Below are 6,000 nucleotides of genomic sequence, written 5' to 3'. Positions count from 1 at the left end.
TGTGTGAGTTCTATTGTCTTAATTTACACAAACGGCTGAACAATTCAAGACATCATGTTCACTGGTTAGCTAGTAAATCCGATAGTGTCTCACAAGGGAAGGTTCAAAGCTAAAAGCCACATATCCTTTACAGAATATTTCTAATTTCTATACTCTCTATATTTAGATCATGTTGTTGCATTTTCTCTCCGTCAAATTCCATTCATGTGGGGGATTGTTGGAAAATTGGTTTTTATAAGGCTTATGTTAGACCAACTTTGAGCCCAAAATTGAGTGGGCCCCAAACGTCTTTTGGGGTGGGTCCGAAGAGGTGATGTATTCCTTGCCGCATGGCAAGTCACAGGGTGAAGACGGTTCGTCAAAACCATTTATGAGTGAATGGGAACTTGATGTTGTTTTCGGATTCGTGGAATTAGATATTTAAAGATTTAAATGTGAGTTTCCTTGAAATAGTGTCCCATATTGAAACTTTAAGAGAGTTTGTGTATGTATATAAACTCTAGGTGACAACACTTAGGTTAGGCCCTAAAAGGCACCCCAAGTTTGTGGAAGGGATGAGTTATGGACAAATGGAACCTTGGCTCAAACCACCACATACGCGCTCGCGCGGCCGCTGCCGTCCGTCCGACCGGTCGGTCGGCCAAGCCGAGTCATGCCGGGCGCGGGTGTGGGTTGTGTGTTGGGTCGGTTCTAATATTAATTTTTTGGACAAAATTTATTTAAATTTTTTTCCAGAAACTCTTAATAAAATTAAATTCTAATTTTGTGCCAAAATTGAAATTAATTTTCTACCAAATTTTTCCTCCTTCAGTCTGAATTCCCTACAAAAATCTGCCAAACAGATTCAAACGGTTTTCTGACCTGTTAGAACCTTAACAAATTCATAACTGTCCAGACAGATTCAAAATTTGGACAGTTTATTTAACAGCAGCAGTTATCTGTTTGAAATTCAAACTGTATCTGTTCGAAACAGTGCACCTGTTCCATAGTTGTTCCAGTTTGAAACTAACACGTGTTCAGGTCTATAAAACCAGATCTGTTCCAACATTTTTCTAGATCTGAAAATCAGTCTGAAATTTATATTTTTGTTGTCCAATTTTTTGCTCTGTGTACATAAATTATTCATATTAATTTTTAGAAAAATTAAAGAGAGTATAGAACACATGGTTCTAGTTCACCAGACAAATTTGTTTCGAGTGCTACTACAAATTTGTGAAGATCATTGTATCCTGAGAGATAGACGCCATTAGTCCGTAAGTACCGTAGCGGGGCGAATCTATCTTAAGGATAGAATGTCATAGACTCGACTTATTCTTCGGTTCGGTAAAATAATTTATGTACGTTATTTATTTTATTTGTTTGATTTAGTTTCAATTTATTTATTGTACACAGAAGATTGCTCCAATATGCCCATTGACCAAGATTCTCCATTGTTGTGTGCCCGTGGGAGTCTGGGTCGTGTCTCAATTCTAGTGGCTTATTTTAGCAACTTAGGCGTCGTTTGACAAGTGGTGATTTTAGTCTAAAAGTTAAAAAGTCATCGAAAAAACCAAAAAACTTACAATTTTAATCCTGCAAAGCTATACGCAGTGCTTTCACGTGAACTGTGGTAGAGTCAACGTAAAAAGACCATTTTCCCCCTCCTTTATGTGTCTTTATTTCAAGCTGAACACACACCCTTTCCTTTATGTCAAACAGTGATGGACTGCTATGACAACCATTAGAGTAATCGTTTGACTATTTTAATCGAATTTTTTGACTATTCACAATTACATCACACAAATTACAATTCATATGATTAGGCCTCATTTGGGAACATATTATTTTACTAACTTTTGGATTTTTTAGCTAAAATATGAGGTAAAAAAAATTAGTATGTGTTCACTGTCCTTTTTAATTTTTTATGAAAAGAAAGTAAAGAGAAAAGAGAATTTTTAACTTTTTTTATATAGTTTGTTAAATTTCTAAATTTTTTAGTACTTTTCTAACTTTTAAACTAAAATGTGATGTTACTAAACGAATATTTTAAAATCACACAAATTACAATCCATATGACTATTTTAGCGGAATTTTCTAATATATTAGGGCATTTTGGAAAGATAATTAAAAATTGTCTTTTTAGGCCTGATTTGAGATGTTAGAAAAAATTTAAAAAATCAAAAAGTTACAAAAAAAAAAAGCAAAAAAGTCATCACTATTTACAAATTAAAAATATAAAAAAATTAATATACATAATATTTTAATACAAACCAACTTTACACTGTGAAAGGTACAAAATTGATGGGAAAGTACCGTGAAAGGAACCAAAAAAAATTACATATATATATTCACTAAGTTAGACGGTAATATTGTGTCCGTGGGGGCCCACCACAAGTCTCGTTTTGATAATCCGAACCGTTCAATGTGTATAATTCGTTCAGTACTATATGTCTATAAAAAATCACATTGATCGGATACCGTTAACTATATGATCAAATCAGTTTTGTATAAAAAATGGATGGTGTTGTAGTTAACGATTGAAAAAAAAACTAATCCGATCAGATAGTTATAGATATCCGATCAACGTGATTTTTTACAAATATATAATACTCGACGAGTTGTACACATTAAACGGTTCCGATTAGTAAAATGGGACCTGTGGTGGGCCCCCACTTGCCAAAGAGCACCTTCTAAATGGTTGCCCGAAAAGGAGGCAACCATTTCCTATTACACCACTCTGCAAACCTACTGCCATCGTACAGCCTACACTGTCAAAACTTTTCTTACACACTAATTTATACAATTTTTTAATAAATATTTTTTCGTAAAAAGTCAAAAAATTAACCCAAACATCTATCTTTTTTTCCTCAATTTTTTAATCTAAAAAAATAAAAAGTACACATATTTAAAACATCTTAAACAATTTCTTAATTTTTTAAACTCTTTGACTTTTTTTTATGAAATATAAAATAAATTAAAAATTATAAAGTAACTTTTAACTCAGTTGTTAAAATAAGCTATGATTTAGAATGGTTCCGGTCCAAGTCTTTTCTTAAAAACAAAAAAAAAATAAAAAATAAAAAATAAAATTTACAAACATGACATGATGCCAGGTCTGCCGTCTGCCGCATCAGTATCAGATTGTCACGGGGTGCTATGCACGGCGAATTGGGATACTCCCTTTCATTTCGGTCTTTCATTCCCTTCTTGCAGATCTTTCGGGCCCACTTTGAGGCTTAATTTTGATAATTCAAATCATTCATATTTTTAGATTTATTCAGTATATCATAACTGTAAAAAATCAAGTTAATCGAATATCATAAAGTATGTGTTCGGAAAACTGTTTATTAAAAAATAGTTTGTAGTCTCAATTTTCTGAACGCATACTTTCTGATATCCGATCAACTTGATTTTTTATAGGTATAATATATTGAATAAATCTAAAAATATGAACGATTCGGATTATTAAAATTGAGCCTCAAAGTGGACCCGAAGGCCCCTGCAAAGAGGGAATGAAGGAGGGGGCTCAAGGAGGAGATCTGGACTCATGCACGGCATGCATGACAAGGGCACTTCGGCTACTTTACCCACTTTTAATACTGTGTACGAAATAATTATAAATAGTTATATTTATTTTAAATTTTTTTAATATATAAATTATTTTTTAAAATTTTTTTATAAAAATAATTTAACAATCTTATTACTAACTATAGTATATAAGAGAAATTGAAAAGGGTACTACAGTAATTATATACGGATTGTATTTATAATTATTTGTATGAAAGGATTTTAAATACTAATCAGAGGATTTTGATCAAATCAATAAATGTAAGATTGAAAAAAATTAATAAATACTGATAAAGAGATTTTGACCAAACTAATAAATGCTGAGTTTTTTTTTTTAATAAAAATTTAGAAAATTCAGATTGGTATATTGAAGCTCCCACAGGCCTTGGGGTTAAAAATTTCATTTTACTTAGTATATACTAGCTTATCACCCGTGCTATGCACGAGATAATTATAGATATTTATATTTGTTTTAGATTTTTTTTGATATATAAATTATATTTTTAAAGATTTTTTATAAAAATAATTTAACAATCTTATCACTAACCATAGTGTATGGGAGAAGTTGAAAATGGTACTACAGTAGCTATGTAACGGTTGTATCTATAATTGTTTGTATAAGTGGATTTTAAATGCTGATCAGAGGATTTTAACAAAATCAATAAATGCTAAGGTTTTTTTTTTTTTAATAAAAAAATTGAAAAATTCAAATTGAGATATTGGAGCTCCCATAAGGCTTAAGGGTTAGAAACCCCTTTTTCCTTTTTATATAGATAGATATATAGATAGTGGTAACCCGTGCTATGCACGGAAGTTTATAAATTAAAAAAAAATTATTATAATTATTAGATAAGCTTTAAAAAAAATTAGTTTTTATTTTTTATATTATAATATAATATATAAGATATAGATAGATATCTACAATTTTAATAAAAAAAATATTATCTGATTTTTTGAGAAGAGAAAATGAATGCAAGTTTTAATTATTTTTTTTTTTGAAATTGGTGAGAGACATTAGGAGGGAGAGATTATGAAATATTTTTGTTATTAAATAAATAAATCAGTTAGTATTTTTTTAATCTATTTTGTAAATTAAAAAATTAATAATTTTAAAAAATTAATTAATTTGTCACATTAAGTGATTTAAAATTTTGATAGATATATATAAAAAAATACATAATTATATTACTAAATCATAATTCAAATTTAGATGTTATATTTTTTTGAGATCTATAGCTAAATTCTTATCTTCTTTATTTTTGTGTGTAACCATAATGTATGAGAAAAATTGAAAAGAGTGTTGCAGTAATTATGAGAGAAGTCAAAAGGGATGGTGGGTTGGGAGAAGTTAATAAATGTTGAGGTTGGGTTGGGAGAAACAATAAGGTACCGTTTGGTAACACTTGCGTTTTCAGTTTTCTATTTATATTTATAAAAATTTAAAAAACTTAAATAAAAACTTATTTGGTAAAATTTTTGATTTATAAATCGGTGGTCTCAGTTTATAAATTTGGTCAAAAAATGAAAACACAAAAAATGTATTTCTGTTTTGAGTTTTGAGTTTTGAGTTTTTTTCTTTTTACCACCCAACACTAGTCACCACCCGCCACTATTTTCTACCACCGTCTTCCGCCACCACCACCCATCACCCACGCCCCACTACCACCTACCACCACCACTCACCACCCATCTGCCACCAACACCCGCTACCACCACCCACCACCCACCACCCACTTGCCACTCACTAGCCACCACCAGCCACCCATCACCACCAGCCACCTGTCACCCATCCGCCACCACCACCCACCACCCACCATCACCACCACTACCTACCCGCCACCTACCTACCACCACCACCCGCCATCCACTACCCGCCACCCACCTGCTACCACCACCGCCACCATCACCATCACCATCACCATCCACTCGCTACCACCCACCACCCGCCACCATCACCCGCCCACCCACTACCCACCCGCCATCACCCGCTATCCGCTACCCATCTGCCACCACCACCACCTACTCGCTACCACCCACCACCCGCTACAGTCACCCACCCACCCACCATCACCACCCACCCGTCACCACCCACTACCACCCGCCATCCGCCACCTACCTGCCACCACCACCCGCCGCCACCACCACCACTACCTGCCATCCGCCACCCACCTACCGTCACCACCACCACCACCACCCACTCGCTACCACCCACCACCCGCCACAGTCACCCATCCAACCACCACCACTACCCGTCACCACCACCCACCCGCCACCACCCGCCATCCGCCACCCACCTTCCACCACCACCCGCCACCACCACTACCACCACCACCACCCACTTGCTACCACACATCAGCCGCCACCGTCACCCACCCATCTACCCACCACCACAACCACCCACTGTCACCACTTTCTACCACCGTCTTCCGCCGCCACTTCCTACCACTTGCCACT

This window comes from Camellia sinensis, chromosome 15, assembly GCF_055761805.1.
Source record: "Camellia sinensis isolate YWXY chromosome 15, ASM5576180v1, whole genome shotgun sequence".
NCBI classification, from domain to species: Eukaryota; Viridiplantae; Streptophyta; class Magnoliopsida; order Ericales; family Theaceae; genus Camellia; species Camellia sinensis.
The sequence above is the reverse complement of the archived record's forward strand: the minus strand, read 5'-3'. Positions refer to the sequence as shown.